General features: G+C 40.8%; 1 pseudogene; it reads left to right on the top strand.

Moving 5' to 3' along the window:
- Positions 1-798: 798 nt before the first annotated feature.
- Positions 799-1,418, top strand: LOC134486178 (induced myeloid leukemia cell differentiation protein Mcl-1 homolog; annotated as a pseudogene).
- Positions 1,419-13,625: the final 12,207 nt, after the last annotated feature.

The raw sequence follows: 13,625 nt of genomic DNA, 5'->3' as shown, positions 1-13,625 counted from the left end.
ATACTTCTTACAGGGAAAAGGAGGACAAGATGGGAGACTTCTGTGAAGTCAGCACAAACTATCACACAATGGGAAAAGCACCAGAGGGATCTAATACATCTAAAGCATTACTGACCAAGACCACACTGGACTTGGGACTGGAAGCATAGCCTCATGTGGTAGAAAGGGCTGGGATCTCAGGATCTGAAGCAACCCAACCCCAAAGGCCCTGGTCCGACCACTACCTGATTTCCCAAGCACCTTCCTTGCTTTAGAGAAGGAGCTCTATTTTACTCTCACTACATCAGAACCTTAGGGAAGCTCCTAAGGCCTAAGCCCCAGGCTGTTACTGGCTCTGGAGAGTGAGAAGGAGCTGTGCCATTCTCCATACATGAAGGCCTCATGTATCCTTGCTTGATCAGGTCAGTCCTCAACACAACACTGTTTTTAGTATCAAAGAGTTGTCACCAGATGTGGTTTTCCTATGTGGCAAACTGTGATTTTTTAAGAAGAAAACCGTACTTCTGACTCCCCAGTGCTCTAGTCTGGAGTCGCGGCCTTCCCTGCTCTCGCCAGACCTGAGCCTGCCCAATCATGTTTGGCCTGCTGAGAAACGCTGTAATCGGCTTGAACCTATACTGCTGCTGCACTACCCTCTGTGGCTCTCGGGCAGGGATGGCCAAGGCCCAGTGCAAGTGGGGAGGGAAGGCCGCTCTGCTGCCTCACATGCAGGTTGTTGCTTGGCCGCTGCCCATGGGCACAGAGAAGGCTGCTGCCCAAGTCTCTAGGCCCCTCCCACTACCCGAGGGAGCAGGCAACCAGTTCCAAGGACCTGAAGCCTCTGGGCAAGGATGGCACAGGGCGGGCCAGAGGGCGCTGGAGACACTGGGGCGCTGGAGACACTGGGGCGCATGGGCGACAGCATGCAGCTCAACCAGGAGACAGCCTTCCAGGGCGTGCTTCTGAAACTGGACATTAAAAACGAAGACGATGTTAAATCTTTTTCTCGAGTGATGACTCATGTTTTCAAAGATCGAGCAACAAACTGGGACAGGATTGTGACTCTTATTTCTTTTGGTGCCTTTGTGGCCAAACACTTAAAGAGCCTAAACCAAGAAAGCTGCATACACCTTTAGAAGAAAGTATCACAGAGGTTCTTGTAAGGACCAAGCAGGACTGGCTTGTGAAACAAAGAGGCTGGGATGGGTTTGTGAGTTCTTCCACTTACAGGACCTAGAAGGCAGCATCAGAAATGTGCTGCTGGCTTTTGTGGGTGTTGCTGGAGTAGGGGCTGGTCTGGCATATCTAATAAGGTAGCTTGTGAGTGCAATAGGTGACTCTAAAGCCTCCAGCCACCAACTACATGCTTCTGTGAGAACAAATGTGTTTATGAAGGTGCACTTGAAGCTGCCCGGGATTTTAACAGGGCAGAAAGAAAGTGGCTACAGATTTGTGGCTAATGAGAATAAATACATGGGAAAAGTGCTCCCTCTGGAAGAGTCACTGTCTGAATGAAGTGAAGTTCGCTCTCAGCAAACTTTGGGAGGCCATGGAGGACTTCTAGAATGAATGAAAGGGTGAATGGAAAGGTTTGATTTCCTTGTCTGGAGATGGAAGAGGGGCCAGTCACCAGGTTGGTCCTAGAGTTCAATAAGTATGCAGCATCCATTACTCTGCTCCTAGTGCTGGCAGAGAAGCCCTGACAATGGTGGTGACTTGTGTAAAATGGATATTTAACCTACAAGTAACCAATCTCTGGCTAGAAGCCGCAGTGCTGTACAAGAGGGTGAAGGAGGAGGCACTCTAAGCAGGCCCAGGTGTGCTTAAGTTTATTAGTCTAGTGATGGCCAAAAGGTACTTGACTCAATAAGGTTCATTAGTTAGTTATGAAACTGAACATCCTCAATTTTTAAGAAAACTTATGAAATGTTTTTGTCTGTGAAAATTGTATATATTTTTACAGAAAGTCTATTTCTTTGAACATTAAGAAGGGAGTCTGGGGTTTAGGTTTTGCATGCCCTTTTGAAATTTGCAACTTCTCTAGTTAGAAATGTATTTCTTACAGCTTTTTAAAACTTTGTCATGATCAGTTCTAGTGTATATGCAGAGCTAGTTGTGTGTGTGAACTGGTGTAGTAGACTAAATCCGAGTTATAACTGTGCAGGGTTAATTATCCAATCTGTTTCTGTATTTAAGGATCACAGGTAGATATAAGACATTTAATCCCCTGTTGACTTACTAAATTGTACAATGCTTTGGAAAAGAAGACTAATCTTAACCATGGTGCTATTCTCAGGGTTTACTTGTTTAACATGAGTTTAAGCCTGGTATCAATAAAACAAATATGTACTTCTTTTCTACAGAAGAAGAAGAAGAAGAAGAAGAAGAAGAAGAAGAAGAAGAAGAAGAAGAAGAAGAAGAAGAAGAAGAAGAAGAAGAAGAAGAGCGGACCTCGTGCCACACCAAACATTAATATTGGTGGTGACCATGTATTGCCCCCTTGAGCCACTTCTTAGAAGCCTGTTCTTAGATATCAAGATGGGCCTTATGGCTTATTATAAGCCAGAGTTGTCTCCTTTGTTATGGTCTGTAGACAAATGTAAAGAAACACATGTATACTAGCATTCTATTCTCTAACAGGACTGGCAAGCATACCTGTCGGGTGTTTTAGAGGCAGTGGACCCTCCGAAATATTCTACTTGGTGTCACTAAATTTTGATAAATCCTTTCCATCATTAATTTTACTGTTCTACATAGCAGCTTAATATTGGAGAGTTACTCAACATATGAGATGCCTTGTATTATAGCCCTCACAAAATTAACTCCAAATGGATCTTACACCTTCATGTTAACAGCTAAACGCTAACTGCTAAGGCCAGAACTTACTGAAGATAGCAGAGAAACTAGGTCTCTCCGAGTTTGGCATCCTGCCAAGGATGTTTATACACAGAAGCCCTTTTCCCCAAATACTCTGTGCAGATGGAGCCACCCTACTGAAGTTGTTCAGAGCCCATCTCCTGATTCAGGAAGAGAACAGAACCACAAGGAACCTCACAAGTCACTGCTTCTGTCTGGCTGCTGTTTACCACAGAGCCCCAGGGACAACCCACCACACCAGCTCCCTCCCCCTTGTTGGAGATGGCCCTGCACTTACCATGTGCAGACTTCTGAGCTTGCCTGAGTTCTCTGCATAGCACCCAGCAGCTGTACTCAGAACAAATAAAAAAGAAACACTCCTGACTGCTCAGCTTCAGAGAGGAACTTGCAGGAAACCATCCAGAAAAGCCGGCCTTTTACTCTGATTGGCAGGTCCACTTGGATGTTCTGATTGGCTAGTGAGTCCTTAGTGACATAAGCACCACCCTTAGGGTTAAAGTGTGCTGAGGGACTCAGTGGAGTAGTTCCAGGCCAAGGCTACTCCTCACAGACCAGTCCCTTTTGAGATTTGCAGAGCTTTGCATTTCACACAACTTTTATCTGTTTTCCCACCCAGGTCCAGGGAGGACCCATTACTCCAGCTTCCAGATGTTCAGTCACCTGCTTCTCCCCTTTGTGGACAGTGTCTCTGTCCTCCCACGTTGCAGCTTTGGAACTTGCCTGAGCTCAAATCAAAGCACTCAGTAAGCACTTCACCCTCTTCTTCCTAGAATCAGGGCGCATAACTTGCACAGCCCATTTCTAAATTTGCAGTGAGGTTATCTGTGGTACCACCATCTGCATTGGTGCCCGAAATATTAATGATTAAGGAGCGATTTTTTTTGTTTTGTGTCTTCTTCTGTGTTCAAGTAAACTGCTAATCCTTTTTGCGTGATAGTCATGAAACAACCCTCAGAGCAAAGGAGGAATCATATGACCAACAGGGTGGAGCATTCTTGTTAAGCAGCACATCTTCCTCAGTACCATAAACAAACAAAGAACAACAACAAAACCCACAGCTATATTAGTAAAGATTCTCTAGATAAAGAGAACTGATAGATTCAATCTCTATCATTTTGCAAATGGATTTATTAGATTGGATTAAGAGCTGTGTTGTTCTACTAGACCACCTTTGCCTGTCTACCAGTGAAAACTTGAAGAATCCAGTAGTGGTTTAGTCCACTGCATGCTTCACCTGGTCTTCAGTATATATCAGAATTCCTAAGACACAGGCTCTAATACCAGAAACAAACAAACAAACAAACAAACAAACAAACAACCTTCTTAGGCAGAGGTAGGGTAAGCAGACAAAGAGAACGAGGTATCTATCATCTTTAGTGTCCTTAATATATGTAAGCTGTGGCTCAGATTAAAGATGGATCTTATTAACTCAAAAGATCCAGATTAAAGAACGGTTTTCCAAATTCAAAAGCTTTAAGAAAATCCCCCACAATAACCAACTATTTTGTTTTAGATAATTTCTGATAGAGTCACGTTGAGTACTATGAATTGCCAGTCCAACAATCTAGACAGGAGTGGTGAGAAAGATTTTTTCCCCCTGTGGCAGTTAAAGAAAGCATGGGAGCCATTTCCAAAGCAATGATTTTCTTTTAAAGAGGAAATATTAGACTTTACTTAGGGAATGTGGATACTTTCAGATATAGGTTTGCCTTTTCTTAGCATGCTAAGTTACATACTCTTCTGTACACTGTGATAATGGAAAAGAAGGGATGTTTAGGCGCATTCTTAGCTCAAAGTCATGCAGAAACAAATGCAAATCATGAAAATGATGGACAACAGTGCCTTTCTGGAGTTTCCATCTTGCAGTACAAGGTCTTAGCTAACATCAAGCAAATGACATTGTAAAGCCTATGGCTAAAGAGCCAATGCTACTAATCATGACCTGTGATCTAAGCAATGACTATACCAGTGCCACTATTCTCACATATAGAAAGGACAAAGAACACAACAGCTAAGGACCAACCTTGAATAGGTCTGGGTTCCTAAGAGAAGGGGTGTTTGAGAGCAGCAGGGAAACAAACAAACAACCTGAAGTCAAATCATGGGTCCAAGCTGGTGGCTTATGTTCTGCTAAAATGGTTTTCCTGGTGCGATGTGAGATGGATTCCTAGCCCCCCACTCTGGTGTGTGTGTGTGTGTGTGTGTGTGTGTGTGTGTGTGTGTGTGTGTGTGTTTTGCTCCTCTCTAGACAGTTTTTCTTGCTATTCTAAAAACTCTCTGGTTTAGACAGTTAGCTTTCTGCAGAAGAAAGCGCTCTGCTAGTGAAAATTCTGATAGTTCTATCATGGGTAAAAACTGTTATCTAGTGGCCAAGTCAAAAAGAAAAATTCTAAAAGTAATTCTTAGGTTATCAAAACCAGAAAGCAAAAACCAGTAACAACAACAACAACAACAACAACAACAACAACAACAACAATAATAATAAATTTGAAAGAGCTGTGTTTGCTCTTCAGACAACCTTATCTGAATAGCTGCTAGAAAACATTTAAGAGAGCTGCTTCAGTTGTCTAATACTTTGGAATTCTGATCTCAAAAATCCCATTAGAAAAAATTGTGGGAGAGATATGTTTGCTCTCCAGAGAGATCCAGATAGTTCACTTAACTCAGTACAGAATTCTGTGAGACCTTCATAGAAGACATCATACCAATACTGTCCAAATTATTCCACAAAATTGAAACTGATGGAGCACTACCAAATTCCTTCTATGAAACTACAATTACTCTTATACCAAAACCACAGAAAGACCCGAAAAAGAAAGAGAACTATAAAACCAATTTCCCTTGTGAATATTGATGCAAAAATACTCAGTAAAATTCTTGCAAACCAATTCCAAGAATACATCAAAACGATCATCCATCATGATCAAGTAGGCTTCATCCCAGGGATGCAGGCAAGGTTTAATAAACAAAAATCCATCAATGTAATCCACTATATAAACAAACTCAAAGATAAGAACCACATGATCATTTCATTAGATGCTGAGAAAGCATTTGACAAAATTCAACACCCCTTCATGATAAAAGTCCTGGAAAGATCAGGAATTCAAGGCCCATACCTAAACATAGTAAAAGCAATATACAGCAACCCAGTAGCTAACATCAAACTAAATGGAGAGAAACTTGAAGCAATCCCACTAAAACCAGGGACTAGACAAGGCTGCCCACGCTCTCCCTACTTATTCAATATAGTACTCGAACTCCTAGCCAGAGCAATCAGAGAGTGAAAGGAGGTCAAAAGGATATAAATTGGGAGGGAATAAATCAATATATCACTACCTGCAGATGATATGATAGTGTACTTAAGTGACCCCAAAAGTTCCATCACAGAACTACTTAACCAGATAAACAACTTCAGCAAAGTGTCCAGGTATAAAATTAACTCAAACAAATCAGTAGCCTTCCTCTACTCTACATGCATTGTGGAAGGCTGTACACATAACTGCTACATCTTTACTAATTTTGACATGAAAAGGAAGCAACACAGGTATTTGGACAATTATACAAATTCATCTGCCTATCTGATTCACTTTTACTGAAAAACCTTTATCATTGTTTTTAAGACTACTGGATGCTGATAAAGCCTTTAAAAATTCAAGCACCCATGCATGTTAAAAGTATTGGAGAGATCAGGAATTCAAGGCAAAATACCTAAACATAATAAATTTAATATTGAACAAAACAACAGTCAACATCAAATTAAGTGGAGAGGCACTTGAAGGAGTCCCACTAAAATCTGGGGCAAGACAAGGCTGACCATTCTCTCCCTATATAAGCAATAGAGTCCATGAAGTTCTAGCTGGAGCAGTTAGAAAAGAAAAGAAGATGAAGGGAATAAAAATTGAAAAGGGAGAGTCGGGCTAGAGAGATGGCTCAGCAGCTAAGAGCATTGACTGTTCTTCCAGAGGTCCTGAGTTCAAATCCCAGGAACCACATGGTGGCTCACAACCACCTGTAGTGAGATCTGATGCCCTCTTCTGGTGTGTCTGAAGACAGCTACAGTGAAAATATGTATAACAAAGAAATCTTTAAAAAAGAAAAGGAAGAGGTATCAGTATTCTCAGATGATATGAATATATATACATATATATATTTTTTTCCCGAAATTCTACCTGAGACCTTTTAGAGGTGATAGCTTCAGAAATGTGACTGATATCAAATTAACTCAAAGAAATCAGTAGCCCTTTATAAAAGCATTAAATGGGCTCAGAAGAAGTTAAGGAAAAGACAACCTTCAAAATGGCATAAATAATATAAAATATATCGGTGTGACTTTCACCAGGCAAGAAAAAGACCTGTAAGACAAGACTTTTAAGTCCCTGAAAAAGAAATCAAAGAAGACCTCAGAAGATTCAAAGATGTCCTATACTCATGGATAGATAGGATTAATAATGTGAAATGGCCATCTAGCTGAAAGCAATCTACAGCTTCAATGAATGCCATCCCCATCAAAATTCCAACACAATTCTTCGTAGAGTTAGAAAGAGCACTTCGCAAATTCATTTGGAATAGCGAAAAATCCAGGATAGCAAAAACTATCCTCAACAATAGAAGAACTTCTGGGGGAATCACCCTCCCTAAACTCAAGCTGTATTACAGAGCAATAGTGATAAAATCTGTATGGTATTGGTACAGAGACAGGGAGGTGGCTCAATGGAATAGAATTGAAGATCCAGAAAATAATGCACACATCTACGGACACTTGATGTTTGACAAAGCTGCTAAAACCATCCAGTGGGAAAAATAAACAGCATTTTTCAACAAATGGTGCTAGTTCAACTGGAAATCAGCATATCAAAGAATTCAAATTGATCCATTCTTATCATCCTGTACAAATCTCAAGTCCAAGTCAACCAAGGACCTCCACATAAAACCAGATACAATCAAACTAATAGAAGAGAAAGTGGGGAAAAGTCTCAAGCACATTGGTGCAGGGGAAATTTTACTGAACAGAATACCAAAGGTTTATGCTAAGGTAAAGAATAGACAAATGGGACCTCATAAAATTGCAAAGACTCTGTAAGGCAAAGGTCCCTGTCAATAGGACAAATAGGCAACCAACAGATTGGGAAAAGATATTTACCAATACTACATCTGATAGACAGTTAATATCCATTATGTACAATGAACTCAAGAAGATAGACTCCATAGAGCCAAATAACCCTATGAAAAAGTGGGGTACAGAGCTAAACAAAGAATTCTCAATTGAGGAATATCAATGGCTGAAAAGCACCTAAAGAAATGTTCAACATCCTTAGTCATCAGGGAAATGCAAATCAAAAGAACCCTGAGATTCCTCCTCACAACAGTCAGAATGGTTAAGATAAAAATCTCAAGATTCAACAGACGCTGGCAAGGAGGTAGACAATGATGAACACTCCACCATAGTTGGTGTGATTGGAAGCTGGTAAAACCACTCTGGAAATCAGTCTGAAAGTTCCTCAGGAAAATGAAAATAATCATACTGTGGACCTAGTTATACCTCTCCTGGGCATATACTCAAAATATGCTCTAACATATAATAAGGACACATGCTCCACTATGTTCATAGCAGCCCAATTTATAATAGCTTCAGTCCTTCTTAGAAGGCAGAACAAAAATATCCACAGGAGGAAAAACAGAGATAAAGTTTGGAGCAGAGACTGAAGAAAAGCCTATCCAGTGGCTGCCCTCCTGGGGATCCAACCCATATTCCTACAGGCACCAAACCCAAACAATATTGCTGATGCCAAGAAGTGCATACTGAAAGGAGCCTGATATAGCTGTCTCCTGAGAGGGTTGGTGGGTGGGGGAGCACTCTCATAGAAGCATGGGGACAGGGAATGGGATCGGGATTTCAGAAAAACCATGAAAGGGGATAAAATTTGAAATGTGAATAAAGAAAGAATTAATAATAGTAAATATTAATAATATATTTTCCATAATAATAATAATAAATCCTGAAAGATATTGATACAGAGACAGATATTTCAATCAATGGAACAGAATCAAAGATACATAAAGAAACCCATGTACCCATGGACACTTTATCTTTGAGATAGAAGCCAAAAACCATACAGTGGGGAAATATAAGCAAGCATCTTCAACAACAGGTGCTGGTCCAATTGCAGTCTGCATCTAGAAGAATGTAAATTGATCCTTATTTATCACTCTGAAGAAAACTCAACTCACAGTGGATCAAGGACCTCAACCTAACACCAGACACAGTGAATCTAATAGAATGAAAGTAGGAAATATCACAGGAGAATTTTTCTGACCATTGGACTAATGGCCAGTGCTACATGCACAATGATTAGAAAATGGGACCTCTAGAAACTCCAAAGCTTTGGCAAAGCAAAGGACTCTGTCAATAGGACAAGAAGGCAAGCTACAGATTAGGTAAATATATTCATTAACTCTACATCAAATAGAGGACTCATATTTAAAATATATGAAGAACCCAAGAAATTAACACCCAAAACACCAAATAACCCAATTTTTAAAAAAATGGAGTACAGTTGTGTCTTCTACCTGAAGATTCATCTAATCCCACTCTAGGCATATATCCAAACATGTTCCACCATATATATATATATATATATATATATATATATATATATATATATATTGCCAGAAATTATAAACAACCCAGATGTTCCCTGACTGAAGAATGGATAGAGAAAATAATGGTTTACTTATACAACACATGGTTAGGCAATGAAGATAGAGACTCTACACGAACACCAATAGAGTCAACTAACCTGGACCCTTGGGGGGTCTCACAGACTGAATCACCAGTCAGAGTGAGCACAGGGGAGACTAGGCCCTATGCACATATGTACTAGAAGAGTGAGCACAGGGTAGACTAGGCCCTATGCACATATGTACTAGAAGAGTGAGCACAGGCTAGACTAGGCCCTATGCACATATGTACTAGGAGAGTGAGCACAGGCTAGACTAGGCCCTATGCACATATGCACTAGAAGAGTGAGCACAGGCTAGACTAGGCCCTATGCACATATGCACTAGAAGAGTGAGCACAGGCTAGACTAGGCCCTATGCACATATGCACTAGAAGAGTGAGCACAGGCTAGACTAGGCCCTATGCACATATGCACTAGATGAGCATCTTGGTCTTCATGTGGGTCTCCACACAACTGGAACAGTGGCTGTCCCTGAGCCTGTTGCTTACCTGCCTGCCTAGGGATCCTGCACCTCTAAATGCACAGCCTTGTCCGGTTTCAGTGGGAAAGAATACGCCTAGTCCCAGAGAAACTTGATAAGTAGGGTGGGGAGGTGAGGAGATAATGAGTTGGAGCTAGAAGTTGGGAGGATGAGAGGGTGAGGATGGAATGAGTGTGTGAGATGTTCACACCCAGAATGAAGATTCTCCTTCTAAGGTGAATGGGGGTGACTTAAATGAGGAGGATACTGGGTAAAGAGGAATGGTTGATATTCATTCATAAATAAATAAATAAAATGAATCAACAACAATAGGTTAAGAAAGAAAACCTTTAATAATAGAGATTATCTAGCTCTGGCTATTGCTAGGAGGAGCCAATGTAGAACAGACTCTGTGTTCCACGTATGCCATCATCCTTAAGTGTCTTTTAGGTTCCAGCCCTAGGTTACATTTGAACAACTTGAATAGATACAGAAGACTGAAAGTCTAACCACTTAGCAAGCTAGAGCTACACAGTAAAGATATTCCCAGAATTATTTCCTAAGTACACAGATGACATGAAACAGCACATCGTTGTTCTGTAATAAGACCCTGAGGGGGAGATGCCAGGGGAGTGAAAAATAAGAAAAGTGGAAGACAGGACAGGATAAAAGTGGGTGGGAAATGTCTTGCATAGCTATGTCTCATGCATCCAATCTTATTAAGAAAAGTAGCTTACAAACTACTTCAGGGCAGAAAGGAAGAAAATCACAGACATCTGTGAAGTCAGCAGAAACTATCACACCTTGGGAAAAACTTCAGTGGCAGAAAAATAAACAACATTGCACAACAGAAACCTATGATATCTCAAGAAAATTATTGACCAAGCTCACAGTTGCATTCAAACTGATAATCAGAGCTCCATATTTTGGGAAGACTTGGGTTCTCAGGATCTGAAGAAACCTCTTCCTAAAGGTATTGCCCATAATCCATTGCAAGCTTTCCTAAGCCTATTCCTGGTTTTAGGGATGATATTTTGGGTTTGCTCTATACCTCAGAACTTTAGGGAATACTGCTGAGGTCTCAAGCTGTTTCTGGCCTTGCCAAGGATGTTCTTGGGATTAAGAAGAAGCTACCTTCCTTCGTCTCCTCATACATGCATGCTTAAGGCAAAGCTCTTGCTTGGTCAGTCCAGCCCTCAACACAACTATGTTTTTCCTTTTCAAATAGTTGTCACCCAGCATCCTGTTGCCCATGTGTAAGAAACATGCTTTTATCAAAAAGGAAAGTGGACTTTTATGCCACACCAGGCATTAACATCAGTTGTGATCCTGTAATGCCTCCATGAGCAGTGTTTTAGAGGACTTTTCTTTAATATGGATATGGGCCTAGTAGTTGGTTATAAGTCAGTGGTGTCTCCTTTGTCAGGTTTTGGAGACAAATGTCTTGACAATCCTAAGGAAGAAACATGTATCCTAGCGACCTCATATCTGGTTAGCATACTCATTATTTTTCGGGTATTTTATATTGTGTAATTTACTATTTCCTAAACATTGACAAATCCTTTATATCATCAACTGTATTCTTCTACAGCACAGCTTAGTAGTATACTGCTACCCAACACATGAGAAGCCATTTACAATCTTCATAAACTTAACCAGAATGAAACTTACACCAAACTGTTAAATTCAGAGTGCAGAACTTGTGGAAGATACTGGAGAAACTACGCCTCTCTGATTTCGTCAGCCTGCATATCTAGGATGCACCAAAAGCACAGTGACCTTAACTACAAGGGTATTTGTACACACAGCTCCCTCTGTCCAATACTCTGAAGATGCAGTCCACTGAGGCGAGATATTCAAAAGCTGGCAGCTGGGTCCAGGGAGATGTATGTACTGCATGGGACCTCACAGGATACTGGTTCTCTCCTCGGGTTCCCACCCCTCCTCAGGGAGGACCAGCCTCCCAAGTTCTCTTGACTTACCATAGGATCCTTCCTACCTGGGGATGGCAGTACCTTGCTTACTAAGCCATGGCTTTCAAGCTCACCCATGATTCCCTCAGATCTCCTGCAGCTGCACTCAGAGCAACACACAATCCCATTAGCACCGGCTCAGCTAACAAAGCCAAGCCTGCATCCTGGCTCTCTGAAGAACCTTGCATCACTTCAGACTGGTCTGACTGGAGGTCATGATTGGCTAATAAGGCCAGAGTGACATGAGACCTGTCCTTAGAGTTAAGTTACAGCAGGGTGAATAAACACTGCACAATGATTTCTGGTGTTGGCTCCCACTCTAGACTACAACATTTTCAAATTCTGCAGCGATATCCTTTTCTATAGTGCATGCCTATGGCCTCCAGTGGCTAATCCTTCTGTCTTTTTGCACTCCATCCCAACTTCTTTATCTTCCTTCTGGACACAATGTCACTAGCTCACACAGCCCATTATGTAACATGGAGTGGATCAGTTTCCCTGACCCACATGAGAAGGGTGTCCAGAATATTGTTGGTTAATGCGAGTTTAGGACACAAAGGGTGATGTTTGTTCAGAGTTTTCAAGCAGTGGTCAGGTAAATTTGAAGGTACTGTGTACCTGGTAATCACAGGGACTTCACACAATCATGAGACAATAGCCAGGCCCAGGTGACAAACATCATGATGGATCTTTCTCCTACCAAGAATGTGGACAATGGCACCATTGCTTTGGCAGTTTTCTTTCTGAATTCAGGTCAATTTCTTGAAAAATAAACATTTTTTAAAAATTTATGGTTCATGATAAGTTGAATATTTAAAGAAAAATGGAACAAAAAAGAATGCCTTTATAAATACTAATGTTAGCCAGAAAATCCCACAGTGGGTAGATAAAAATAACAGAGGCTTATTAGTCAAGATTACTCACATGAAGAGGACTGGTAAAATGAATAGATATATTTAGAAAGTGCATTATTAGAATGTTTCAAAGGCTGTGGTTCAGCCAATTCAAGAATGGCTGTCTACCTATGGAAAGCTGAAGAATTTAGTAGTTGCTCAATACCTAAGACTGGATGTCTCAGCTCGTCTTCAATAGGTACCAGAATTCAAACTAACAGACAAACAAACAAAAATAAACAAATCCCCCTACTTTCTAATGTCCGTAAAGTAATGAACTTTCTTGCCAGATCTAATGCAAGAGTGCAGAGAGTGAAATCTTCCTTCTTAAATATTCATTATATATGTAGGCAGTCACTAGAAGTGTTGGCCTGGATTAAAGATTAATCTTATGATCTCGATGGATCCAGATTAAAGAAGTGCCTACCCACTTCAAAAGCTTTATTTAGTAAAAATCCCTCGCAATTGTTTGGGGTATTTTAGTTGATTCCAGATGTAATCATTTTGACTACAAGAATAGCATTCACAAGAGCCAAGACAGAAGAGCTAAGAAAGATTTCTTACCTATAGAAGGGAAGGCGAACATCCAAACAATATTTTTGTTTGGAGTCATCTCCAAAACAATATTTTTCTTCCAAAAGAAAGCATGGGGATTTTACTTAGAGTGTAAACAAGTTCATGTAGAGTTCTGTCTATCCCTATC

Source organism: Rattus norvegicus, chromosome 3 (assembly GCF_036323735.1).
Source record: "Rattus norvegicus strain BN/NHsdMcwi chromosome 3, GRCr8, whole genome shotgun sequence".
In the NCBI taxonomy this organism is placed as follows: Eukaryota; Metazoa; Chordata; class Mammalia; order Rodentia; family Muridae; genus Rattus; species Rattus norvegicus.
This window is presented reverse-complemented; position numbering and strand designations above follow the sequence as displayed.